The sequence below is a fragment of the Cololabis saira genome, chromosome 3, assembly GCF_033807715.1.
Source record: "Cololabis saira isolate AMF1-May2022 chromosome 3, fColSai1.1, whole genome shotgun sequence".
NCBI classification, from domain to species: domain Eukaryota; kingdom Metazoa; phylum Chordata; class Actinopteri; order Beloniformes; family Belonidae; genus Cololabis; species Cololabis saira.
In genome coordinates this window covers 40,844,531-40,858,288 of record NC_084589.1, presented here as the reverse complement: position 1 = coordinate 40,858,288, position 13,758 = coordinate 40,844,531, and the positions used below count along the sequence as shown (strand labels likewise).

Sequence of the window (13,758 nt, the reverse complement as noted above, 5' to 3'; positions counted from 1 at the left end):
ACTGCCTGCATATATAGAATAAAAATGCTTCTTGAATAAAATAAAACAAATATCCCTTTCCTGCATAACAATTACATTAAAATACACTGTGCAATGAATACAATGTAGACAGTAACAGGCAGACTTTTCCACTGAGGTTGACAGTTGTGCAAATAACAAAACATTTGTGCAAATCTCAAATAAAACATTCAAGTCAATTTGTCACAATCTTTTTTTTTTTTTTTTTTTTTTTTTTTTTTAATAATCGATATACAGTAAACGATATTGTCTCGTACCATATCGCGTTTGAAAATATATCGATATATATTAAAATCTCGATATATCGCCCAGCCCTACGTCTTCATAATTTTAACAAGTTCTGCTTAATTTACTGATACTGGACACAGCTTTAGTGTTTTGGTATCTTACATTTCACTATTTAGATTTTGCAGCTTATCTGTAGTTTTACTTCAGTCTTGCAGCTTCACAAGCTCAATCTCCACTAGCAGGAGGCAGCTATTAAAAAGCTAATTCATTTGTTGATATATTTTCTGTCATATTGGGACAAAATATTGCCAAAAATGACTCTTTCTGTTGACGGTAGTGGTGAAAGAGAATAACTCAAAAAAGATTTGCTCACATGAGCTGGCCAGATAAAGTTGTACTTATGCCCAAAATGTAATATTGCATTACACCTCGTTCAAACCCCATTTAGACATTAAAGGATTAAAATAAGATTGACATTTACCAACGAAGCCTCTGGTGAGTCTGCTCCTGTAAGCTGTGGACACAGAGCTCTTTATACCTGGCCGTGCTGCATGTATATTCATTTATTTATTTACCCCCTAGAGTGTAACATTCAGGCAGGGGACTATTTCAGTCACATGTGCTTATTGACTAAGCCCCCATGTTTACTACTGAAAAAACATGCCTTAAAGCAGGTGAGAAAGCTCTTTATTCATGCAATTGTATTGTAAATGTCAGAAAATACACGTCTATAGCATACAGAATGTAAAGCTATGCTATTTTTGAGGGGAAGAAATCCAAGATGACCAGGAATCTCTTACTGGAAGGAATCACACAACGCTTCCAACTTTTCAAGCTTTTCATCTTCCATATTTGTATTGGCCAAATGGCCATAATAAAGTGACACACCAGCAGGTTTATGTACAGATGCTTCCACTTCCAGGAATGAGAGCAGATATCAAGAAGTGAACCGTAGGCTGCAATCACATCTCAGTGCTCGGTGCTGCCTGATTCTGAAGCATGCAAAGAACAATAAAAAGATTTGAAAGTAGTAAAAATGAAAAGATCAGCACATCTACTTGTTTGTGGCTCTAAACTGATTTGCGATCCCTTTAGTAGACTGCTCTGGCCATTATTGAAAAAGCTGATTACGACTGTGTGCATGGATCAATGCGGCTCTGGATCGCTACCAAATACACTGGACGTTCCTCTTCCAGTCCGTTTATGGCAGAGATAGTAAATCTGAGCGTGTATAAGTTAGTGATGTGTTTACAGTTTAAAAATCAGTTTTCTGCTTTTCTGCTTGGACAGACGAGTTCTCAGTTTGGGCTCATTGGAAAGTTGAAAGCAGTTTGTTATGTTTGACAGTTTTCTCAGATTTAGAGTAAAATGTCATCATCTGTTGATGAATGTTGAGGATCGTTAACACATTTGTGGTTTAAATATGCTGCCGGCTTGTCGCTGAGCAGGTCGTTTTCACTCCTCCGTGACAATCACATCCCTTTGACTGTATTCCCTCATGGATTATGCTACGAGATCATTGGACACAGCATGTTACTTGTTTTACTTTATTTATGGTGTGGAATATGAAATTGCACTGTTGTGACAGGTGTAGGGATCATTTCAATACTTTTGAGGACCTGTAACACCTGAACTGTCACTGTGATGACAACCTTCAGTTTACCTGCTCACGCACAGGTGTGAGCAAGATCGTACAAATGTGAGCATGATTGTTTGGCGAGTCTGTCTAGCACAGGGGTGTCAAACTCATTTTGCTTGGCGGGCCGGATTTGACCAATTTTTTTCTCGCGGGCCGCACGCTCAAAATAACAAAAACAGTGCGGAAATGTTTTTTCTCTAATTCTTTTTTTTTTACTATTGTTGTCTAATCCAATATCAGTTTAGTTAATTTTAAAGGAAATATGCACTTTGTTTACACTAATTATGGGATCTTTTCTTGAAATTTCTTTTTTTTTCAAATTATGTAAGATACTTTTAATATCATTTTACAAAGATAAACAGAAACAAGTATGTTTTTTTTTATATTTAGCTTTTTTATCCGAGAGTGTTTCTTTGTGATTTAGAGATTTTTCCAGTAGAATTAAGTGTATTTATTTTTAAAAATTGGCGCGGATATTTACGTCAGTGTGCCGAAAAAGTCAGCACTTCTCTTTTAACTGTTTTACTTTGTCACTATCCTAGTATTCAAAACTGAAATTCTCCAAAAAATATCTTTTTTATTCATTCATTCATTATCTTACCCGCTTTATCCCTTGCGGGGTCACGGGGGTCTGCTGGAGCCTATCCCAGCTCATTTTAGGTGAGAGGCAGGGGTTACACCCTGGACAGGTCACCAGTCCATCACAGGGCCACATAGAAACACACAAACCATGCTCACAATCACACTCACGCTCACACCTACGGGCAATTTAGAATCATCAATTAACCTAATATGCATGTGTAGCCCTCTCACCACGGACCAGTGTGTACGACGGTGGGCGCTTCAGATTTCTAGGTTCGTTTGGGCTGTTACTATTGGACTAGTAAAACTGTTAAACGACCACACAATCACATCAGACGACACAAGTAGCTTTAGTTGAGTAGCCAACGGGCACTCGTTTAGTTTTTTAAAGCAATTGCCATATGAAACAGTGCACATGTATTAAATTGACATAGGTACATTAGCCGGCATGAAAATAACCCCAAAAATAATAAAAGAAAAGAAAAATGTCTTTGTGTGATTCTTATCACTGTTCCGAGCTCTGCTCATTCAAAAGTCAGTCAAGTCACTGTTCGTTATTGGTCACTTGTTATGGACCGGTCAGAACCAGACGGCGGTCTGGTCCCTCTCCTGTGCTCCGTGTACAGGAGGATCATCAATTTGTGTTCGTTGGAGTGCACTCGTAGTCACACGTTCTAGTCAGCACCAGTCGGGTGACTGACAGTCATACCATACACAGACAGTCCGTCTGTAGCTCTCAAGCAGGTCTTGGTCCTGGGTGGTGGCTCGCCATCTTGTCCGGATCTTCAACCTTATCCAAAAACCTGACCGAATCACATCCAATGCTCTAGCAACGACGACGTCTGGACACACTCACAAGGGGGTTTGGCCGAGTGGGATAACGTGGTTTTCATTCACCAACTGCTGCTGGGTTCACCCCCTGACTCAAGTAACACACAGCTAACAACAGCTGGTGTAACGTTTTGTTAGTTTAATACTGTTTAATACTGTTTTATGAGTTTATATTTCTCAGCGTCTGCTGGTTGCTTCTGTCCTCACGGAACGTCGCGTCAAAGAGAGAGAGAGCGCATGCGATGACGTCACATCTGAGACGTTGGGATTGCATGTAACGTGTGCTGCCATCTAGTGTTGCTTCTAATTACACCTCTTTTTATATAAATCAAACCAACTAATGAGGTTTTGTTAGTTGTAGAGGTAGATCGTTTTGTACATGTTCTCAAAATAAAACAACTTATAATATATTTTAATAAAAATAAAATGTTTCTTTAGTTAACCCAGTTAACTATTTTACAGCTTAGTAAGCTGGATTTTCCACCTGGGTTACACCCTCCCCTCCTTAAATAACATGAGTCCCTTCATGTTCTTCTCTCAAGATCTTGCTTTCAAAGGCATCAACTATTGCTTTATTGAAACCATCAACTACGTTTTGAACAAAAGACGTGAAGGGGTTCCCTAACTGAGGGTAGGTGAATTTCACTGTTGGCCTTCTCGGACGTTCAGACCTACGTACAGATTGCATGGAATCTTGTTCATTGACATCATCTTCTGTCGTTTCTACAGGTTCTTCAGTTACTTCAGTTCTCAGGTAACTGTCTGCCAACTCAGCCGAGCTTGGCGAGGGATGGGTTTGTGTTTCCTCTTGCAATGGATCATCAACTCCATCAGAAACAATTTGTTTTTCTCCACTCTCTATTTCCTCTTGTTCTTTTCCAGCTAATTCCTTCTCTTCTGTTTCAGGTAAGTCTTTTTCAGTTTCTGCTTGTTGATTTTCCATGTCCATTTGATCATTGTCTTTTTCCACAGGTATGTTTCCAGGTAGGTTTGTATTTTCTTCCTCCACAGGTGAGTTTAGGACTTCAGCTTCAGTGGGTTCAGGTAAGTTCGGTAGTTCTTTTTCAGGTAGGTTTTCTAGTTCAACATCAGGTAGGTTTTCTGTCTCATTTCCAGTTGCTACGACATCCTCCGATGGAGACACACTGAAAGGTCTTGACGGTTGTCTGATTATAGTCTCAACCTCAATGGGATAGAACATTGTCTCAATTTCTAGTGGACGACTTTGGATGTCATCTTCATCCTCGTCCGAGGACTGATGATGAGGATCCATTCTTGTGGTCTGTCTTGTTCTACGCTTAGCAGGCGTCTTTGGTTTTATAGGCTCTTCTTCAATTTCAGAGAGGAATCCGCATGGGAGAAGTAGGTCTCGGTGCAAAGTACGAGTAGGTCCCTCCTGACCTTCAGGACATACTGTATAGACCGGCAGGTCGCCTGCTCTCTTTTGGACTATATAGACAGTAGACTCCCACCGATCGGCGAGTTTGTTCTTGCCACGGAGGCGAACATTGCGCACCAGCACTCTGTCTCCTATCTCCAGCGTAGATTCTCTCACTCGCACGTCAAAACGTTGCTTGTTTTTGTCAGCCACTTTCTTTGCATTTACTGTAGCGAGTTGGTAACTTGCTTTCAGGTAAGACTTCAAGTTTTTCACATATTGAGAGTGAGTCGTGGCTGAGCCTTCTTTGACTGGCAATCCGAATGCTATGTCAATCGGTAGTCGAGGTTGTCGCCCAAACATGAGCTCGTAGGCTGAAAAACCTGTGACTTCGTTCTTCGTGCAGTTGTATGCATGAGTTAAAGGTTTGACATATTCACGCCATTTAGTTTTCTGTTTCTCCTGTAGAGTACCCAGCATGCTCAGTAGCGTACGGTTGTACCGTTCTACTGGGTTCCCACGAGGGTGGTAAGGACTTGTTCTGATTTTCTTTATTCCAACCAAGCCACAGAGTTCTTTGATGAGCAGCGATTCAAAATCACGTCCTTGATCGCTATGGAGACGTTCGCAAAATCCATAATGGACGAAAAACTGCTCCCAAAGACATCGAGCAACTGTGGTGGCTTTCTGGTCTCGAGTCGGAATAGCCACAGCATATTTGGTGAAGTGGTCGGTAATGACCAGGATATCCTTTGTGTTATGACTGTCCGGCTCTAGTGACAGGAAATCCATACAGACAAGTTCCATAGGTCGACTGGTTTTGATGTTGACCAGAGGTGCGGCTTTATCTGGTTGTTTTTTCCTTTTAACACATCTCCCACAGGTTTTGACCTTGGACTCCACATCAGATGTCATTTTCGGCCAATAAAATCGAGATCTGGCCAAGTCCAGAGTACGCTCTATTCCGAGATGACCCATCTCATCATGAAGACTGGTGAGTACAGAGGATCTTAACACACGTGGAAGGACAAGTTGGTACACTGTTGTGTTGTCACACTGCCGTTTCCTGTATAACAGGCCATTCTTCAGTTCTAGCCGACTTATCTCTCTGAGCATCAGAGGAAGCTCTGGCAGTTCTGACTTTGAGTTGTCAGGTACAGGTTCTCCTGATTCAAGGAACTTGATGACTGTGCATATTACAGGATCATCTTGCTGTAGTCTTGCCAACTCAGCTTCACTGTATTTAGGGACTGTGCAAAGGCCGTCAGAAGACCCATCCTCCTCTTCATATGCAGCTGGAATAGCATCTGGATGGATGGCTAATGACTCTATGAGACAAGGAGATGGTAACGGTTCCTCTTCTTGTACCACAATGTGATACTGACAGGTAGCTTTGACTACATCCACAGGAGCTAAGTGGTGTGATGTGAAATCATGGATTCTCATACTCTCCTCCTGAGAATGGGAATCATTGATCAATTCTCCATGTGGTCTTCTCGATAGACCATCCGCGTCCTGGTTCTGTTTACCGGCACGGTATTTGATGTCAAAGGAGTAGGTGGACAGGTTGGCCAACCAACGGTAGCTGGTGGCATCCATCTTAGCAGTGGTGAGTATATATCGGAGTGGATTATTGTCAGTTACAACAGTAAAGGTGTTCCCATACAGGTAGTCGTGGAATTTTTCAGTGACAGCCCACTTTAAGGCTAAGAATTCCAGCTTATGGGCTGGATATCGTGCTTCACTTCTGGACAGGCCTCTACTCGCGTAGGCAATAACCCGATTCCGTCCATCCTGCTCCTGATACAATGCCGCTCCAAGTCCGGTTGTACTTGCGTCAGTATGAATGACGTATGGTAACTCAGGGTTGGCAAACCCTAGGACTGGGGATGATGTTAGTTTCTCAATGATCTCCTCGAAGGATTTCTGACATGCTTCTGTCCATCTTTCTCCAAATGGTTCCTTGGGATTGTGGTATTTGATACCATCCTTGGAAACTTTGGTCATTTTCCGGGTTGGTGGATAGCCCGCCGTGAGACTCGTTAAGGGCTTTGCGATTTTTGAGTAGCCTTCAACGTAACGACGATAATATCCAGAGAAACCTAGAAATGATCTTAGTTCCTTCAAAGTCTTAGGTTTCGGCCAGGTTTTTAAGGCGTCGATCTTCTTGGGATCGGTTTCCACTCCACTTCGAGACACAATATGTCCCAGATAGCGTACGGATGTTTGGAAGAAACGGCACTTCTCCGGAGACAATTTGAGACCATTCTCTCTCAATCGGTTCAGGACTTTGGCTAAACGAGTCTCATGTTCCTCCAAGGTTTTTGAAAAGACGATGATGTCGTCGAGGAAGACTAGGACTTCACGCAGGTTGATATCGCCCATGCACTTTTCCATTAAGCGCTGGAATGTGCTTGGCGCGTTAGTAATCCCTTGCGGCATCCTATTCCACTCCCAGAAACCGAGAGGACACACGAATGCTGTTTTGGCCTTATCACTCTCTTCCATCTCTATTTGATAGTATCCTGACTTTAAATCCATCACCGAGAACCACTGTGATCCACTGAGTGCAGAGAACGACTCTTCAAGGTTAGGTAAGGCGTACGCGTCCTTGATTGTTTGAATGTTCAATTTCCGGTAGTCAACACATAGCCGTATATCACCGTTCTTCTTTTTGACAACAACTATCGGTGATGAAAATGGTGATTCGGATTCACGTATGATTCCAGCATCCAGAAGAGTTTGAAGGTGACGTCTTACTGCATCGTAGTCTTGAGGGTGTATAGGACGTGGTCTCTGTTTGAAAGGTGTCTCATCTTTGAGTTGGATTTTGTGTTTGACTTTTGTTGCATGACCAAAGTCAAGATCATGATGGAAAAATATATCGGAGTAAGTGTTCAGGGTTTCTGTTACTCGAGTCTTCCACTTTTCATCAAGTGGGGAATCGCCGAAATCAAACTTGAGACTTTCATTCATGTCACATTTCTTTTCATTTGTCTGGCTAGCAGGCTGTTGCTGACTAGCTTCTGGTTTCTGGTTCACAGGAGTGTTCTGGGGATCAGCGATTTTCTGGGGGACACTCAGCTTGGCAATAACACAGTTGGTTGGCAGTACTATATCATGGTTAGTTTCATTGCTTAACACAACTGGGATCTTGTGTGGGAAACGAACTGGAAGGGTGATGAGACAGCAGTCAGTGAGGATTCCACCGGGTAGTGATGAAAGGGTGGGTTGCTCAAGTAAAACCCATTTCTCATTGCTGATACCACTGACATTAACAAACCCTTCTAGTACAACTTTCCGACCAGCAGGTATGACATCTGGATCACTGCCTCGCAACTTGACCAATCCAAGCTGATCATCTTGTTGGTTGTGTCTAAACTGCAGGATCTGCAGTACGTGTTGGTAACCACAGTAGGGGTTAACTGTTGGTACAGAATCACAGTACTGAGACTCGTAGAGTGTGTCAAGAGTGTTAGTTCCAATCAGTACTGGCATGTCACTGTTGGAACGGACATCTGGAACTACTAAAGCAAGGGTTTCAACTTGAGGTTCAGAAGCAATGAACTCTTTGGGGAATTGGATATTCAACTGTACACAGCCTGCATAGGGGACTAAATCACCAGTGGCTCCTTCTACTTCCAGTATGTCGCTCACTGGGTGCAAGGTTTGGTCGGATAGGTGCAGGTCATAAAAGGACTGGGACACAGTAGTGACCTGTGAACCGGTGTCAAGTAATGAGTCGCAGTTGATTCCATTAACTTTAATGTTAGCTCTGGTCTTGCTGCCTACAAGACCTTTGGGGATTTTTCTTGTGTGTACAGTTCTGTGTTCTTTTAGTGACGCTTTTGTCTTGTGTGTAGTCTCAGTTTTGGGACTTTCGCACTCTTTTGTTCCCATTTGCCCCGCAATAGGAACAGCTAATAGTTTAAATCTTCTGTTGGGTTATTTTTCTCCCAAGCTTCCTGTTTTGCTTTCAGTTCTTGTCTCTTAGCATTCACGAGTGCAGGATCTGGAGGATTACTGCAACTGGTCTTGATATGTCCGTCTTCACCGCAGTGGAAACAGTACCACGGTCTTGGTCGTTTAGATGCATAGCCTGGTTTGGCTGGTGGCTGTTTCACGCTGGATGATTCTTCTTTTTCAGTGGATTTGTCTTCCTTGGGTTTCTTTTTGATCTTTGCTCCTTTGTTTCTTTGTTCAGGCTTCACTTCCTTCTGTTGCATAAGGGTTGCAACCTGAGTTTGAAGAAAGACAAGCTGCTTCTGAATTGCTTGTAGCTCTGTGGTCGGTTTGCTGACTGCCTCAGTTGAGTCAGATTCATCATTGTCCAAGAGGCTGACATTATGAGCTTGTGACTGAGCTTTGGTTTTGGTGAAACCTAAATGTCGCTTCATTCTCATCGCTTTAGCTGCCTGCTTATCTTCCTCAGTGCGCAAGAGCCACAATAACTCAGAGAAGGTTGGTGGGTTTTTCATTTTACTCTCTAGTTGAAGTTGGTTGATGATGTCATTCTCCCAGCATCCTCTGCAAAATTGTTTCAGGAGCTGCATATCTGCATCGCTGGCTGAGATTGCCTTCCTTTGCACAGCTTTGTTCAGAACAGTCTGCAGTCTCTGAAGATAGCTTGATGCTTTCTCTCCTGAGTTTGAGTTTTGGTTCAGGCCGAGGAACTTTGCGAATAACTCATCGCCGTCTTCCACTGTAGCATAGGCGGAGTCGAGAAGTTCTAAATAAGCTCTGGGAGTTGAGTGTGGGCCTAAGGACTTAACCACGCTGGCGGCAGGGGAAGATAAACTGTCGACTATTTTTCTCACCAATTGTCTGTCATTGAGTGTGGGGTCTGCTATGTAGAACTCAACACTGTCTCTCCAGGTGTCATAGTCTACTTCAAAGTTGGGACATGGTACCTTGCCTGAGAAGGGTCGCAACCTTGCGTTTGAATGGCTATGTGCTGAAGAATCAGTGGCTTTTACAATGTGCTCTACAACTAAATGCTGTACTTTAGGTGGCACTATCTGATCGGACGGGAGCTTTAGAATGGGTTCTGAGTCTAATTTAGCTGGTGTGACATTCGCAGCTATTTTAGAACTAAGATCTATATTGTGGTTCAGAGAAGTGTCGGGCTCATTTTTCTCAGTTTCATCAACATTTTCCTCAGTTTCACCCTGTACATCCCCGTCTGGTTCTCCAACAACATCAGTTATTCTAGCTAGCCCGTCTCGCAAGACGTGTTCAAAAGATTTGCCACTAATTTTAGCCATGTTCTTAAGCTCAGACAAAAACTTGTCTGTTAGGTCTGTGCCTTTACGACGAGTATACACGTTAGCTAGTGCATCAACCTTGTGTACGATTTTAGAGTCTGCTTCACAGGATCTGTAAAATGGCAACGTAAGAGACTCAACAGCAACACCAGATCGAAATTCTACGATTAGGGTTTCTGGTGCATGTGGACACTTAATGCATCTCTCAATTGACCCATACTGGTTCAGGTGATCAATTATTTCCTCATCTACATCTGTTTTAGACAGACCTGTAATGAGTACGGCGTATGGAACCTTGACACTTTCGTTCTCAATTAGAATATCCATGTTGGTTTCGTTGAATTCACCCGAATTAACCAATGGTCAATACAGTACATGAAACACAAGCCTGATGTGATGTGGTAATTGTACAACAGTTCTTTTTTTAACCTTTTAACTCCTGGCTGGCTCGCCACTTTGTGTAGCCCTCTCACCACGGACCAGTGTGTACGACGGTGGGCGCTTCAGATTTTTAGGTTCGTTTGGGCTGTTACTATTGGACTAGTAAAACTGTTAAACGACCACACAATCACATCAGACGACACAAGTAGCTTTAGTTGAGTAACCAACGGGCACTCGTTTAGTTTTTTAAAGCAATTGCCATATGAAACAGTGCACATGTATTAAATTGACATAGGTACATTAGCCGGCATGAAAATAACCCCAAAAATAATAAAAGAAAAGAAAAATGTCTTTGTGTGATTCTTATCACTGTTCCGAGCTCTGCTCATTCAAAAGTCAGTCAAGTCACTGTTCGTTATTGGTCACTTGTTATGGACCGGTCAGAACCAGACGGCGGTCTGGTCCCTCTCCTGTGCTCCGTGTACAGGAGGATCATCAATTTGTGTTCGTTGGAGTGCACTCGTAGTCACACGTTCTAGTCAGCACCAGTCGGGTGACTGACAGTCATACCATACACAGACAGTCCGTCTGTAGCTCTCAAGCAGGTCTTGGTCCTGGGTGGTGGCTCGCCATCTTGTCCGGATCTTCAACCTTATCCAAAAACCTGACCGAATCACATCCAATGCTCTAGCAACGACGACGTCTGGACACACTCACAAGGGGGTTTGGCCGAGTGGGATAACGTGGTTTTCATTCACCAACTGCTGCTGGGTTCACCCCCTGACTCAAGTAACACACAGCTAACAACAGCTGGTGTAACGTTTTGTTAGTTTAATACTGTTTAATACTGTTTTATGAGTTTATATTTCTCAGCGTCTGCTGGTTGCTTCTGTCCTCACGGAACGTCGCGTCAAAGAGAGAGAGAGCGCATGCGATGACGTCACATCTGAGACGTTGGGATTGCATGTAACGTGTGCTGCCATCTAGTGTTGCTTCTAATTACACCTCTTTTTATATAAATCAAACCAACTAATGAGGTTTTGTTAGTTGTAGAGGTAGATCGTTTTGTACATGTTCTCAAAATAAAACAACTTATAATATATTTTAATAAAAATAAAATGTTTCTTTAGTTAACCCAGTTAACTATTTTACAGCTTAGTAAGCTGGATTTTCCACCTGGGTTACACATGTTTTTGGCATATCTTTTTTAGCAGTGATATTTTTCCTGCGAAAATATATAATAGTAGTCAGTTAATAGAAATAAACGACCGTCTACAAAGAAATAAAATCGGCAAATGCATTCTAGAAAACTTAAAAAATGTCAAACTGCTCTCTTTGTGGAATAACGATGGATTTGTAGAAGAAATATATTATCGGATATGCTGCGATTCATGGCAATTATTTATGCCTTCCTTTTTAGTAAATAAACATTCCGGTTTTTTGCGTTGGAAACTTCTCGCGGGCCGCATGAAAATCTCTTTCGGGCCGCACGCGGCCCACAATAACAATAACAATTTACAATATAAATGTCTGGGGGAGGTTCCCTCAGGGAAATGAGTTCCAGCAGCACAGCACCAATTACGCAGGAGATACTGCAATATAGAAAATAATAGCAATGTGGGAAAAAAAAGCAGTTATAAAAATTTGTAATAGAATAAATATAGCCTACATTTACATTCACACACCAAGTTTTGGACATCTATTTGGACATGTGATGACTGCTCCACCTCCCCCTCTCCTCCCATGTCAACGATCAGGCTTCTCTGTGTGCTAATGACAGTCTGCAGAGGGCGGCTGACGGCGTCCATGATGCTCAGCAGCTGTCACCAGAAAGACCAGCTTTTTACTTCTGCAGGGTGGACACAAGTGAATGGAGGAACGCAATTTCTTTAGCACAGTTTTTAGTCCCTATTTTGACCTTAGTAGGAGTAGAAACAACCAAATTGGCTGCTTGCTCTGCAGACAAATATTTAAGAAAATCACTCCTCTGAAAATGAACTTTCCCTCCTCCATTTTTTTTAAGTCTGTAGGATCAGTCAGAGACGTGTCATTCTGCAGAAAGACTAAGAACATTTCTCACAAGACTTTCACAATACCATCCCATAATTCATTTATAGCAGTGCTGAATGTACAGCTTCAGTACATAGTTGGTTTGAAGAATCACCCCAACATAATGACTGATTTTTGTTGTGTAACAGGAGGACTTTTGACTTTTTTAATCACTGACAATATATATATATATATATATATATATATATATATATATATATATATGACCAGAAACTCTTTTAGAGGGCCTATGTGTACGTGGTGGAACAATGGGCCCTAGAGACAGATTGTATATATGTATGTGTGTGTATATATATATATATATATATATATATATATATATATATATATATATATATATATATATATATATATATATATATATATATATATATATAGTCTCAGACTCAAATATCCTATCTCAAAAAATGTGAATATTCTGGGAATCTTAATCTTAAGCTGTAAGCGATAATCAGCAATATTAAAATAATAAAAGGCTTGAAATATTTCAGTTGATTTGTAATGAATCCAGAATGTATGACATTTTGTTTTTTTAATTGCATTACAGAAAATAAAGAACTTTATCACAATATTCTAATTTTCTGAGACAGTCCTGTATATATAATATATAGAGAGAGGGAGACATAGATATATGACAAGGGTATATATATATATATATATATATATATATATATATATATATATATATATATATATACACAACCCTGGGTTGATATATATAAACTCACTTTTGGAGCCAGCCTCTAGTGGTCAGTTGAGGAACTGCCACCAGTAGTTCCACCTGAGACTTGATGTGGAAGTAACCTGGCACTTGGTTAACACAAATTTCATAAGTAAGTTAATATCCGGGTGAATCCCTCGTCCAGCTCCAGTCAATTACAACAAGGATCAGGTGAGGTCACCGTGAGAAAGGTATTTACTCCAGGAGCCAGGGGAGACATGCAACAAGCCGCGGCACAAAAGGGAGATACTTTTTCATTACAAAATATTTTTTACTCCTTCATCTCTCTCTTAGTAGTACAAACAATCCGGTCTACCTGTGTGCTAATCTATTCAGTTACCCATGTGTCACCGCTTTTGTTTTCCCCTCAGTCCATTTTCAAGTAATTAACTCGTGTTTTGCGCCTGGTTACACTGCATTTCAAAACATGGTTTTAGGCACCAGTTAGGTGGCCGTGTTGCTTTCATGTTTTGTAGTTTGTGGCCGTCTGTTGACCATCAGTCAATGTGAACAGCTAAAAGACCTCAAGACGGCATGCCCTTTATTCTGCCGCCTCCGGATTAATCGTAGTCTGTAAGGGGCCGTAAAAGCGACTTGAGTCTGAGTTGCAGACTCAAGACCTCGTTTCTTGTAGGCGGTGCTCTCC

The 13,758-nt window shown here is 41.6% G+C and overlaps 1 protein-coding gene across 1 annotated transcript in view; it reads left to right on the top strand.

Moving 5' to 3' along the window:
- The window catches only part of dgkb (diacylglycerol kinase, beta), a 134,001-nt gene that overhangs the window by 10,861 nt on the left and 109,382 nt on the right, over positions 1-13,758 (top strand).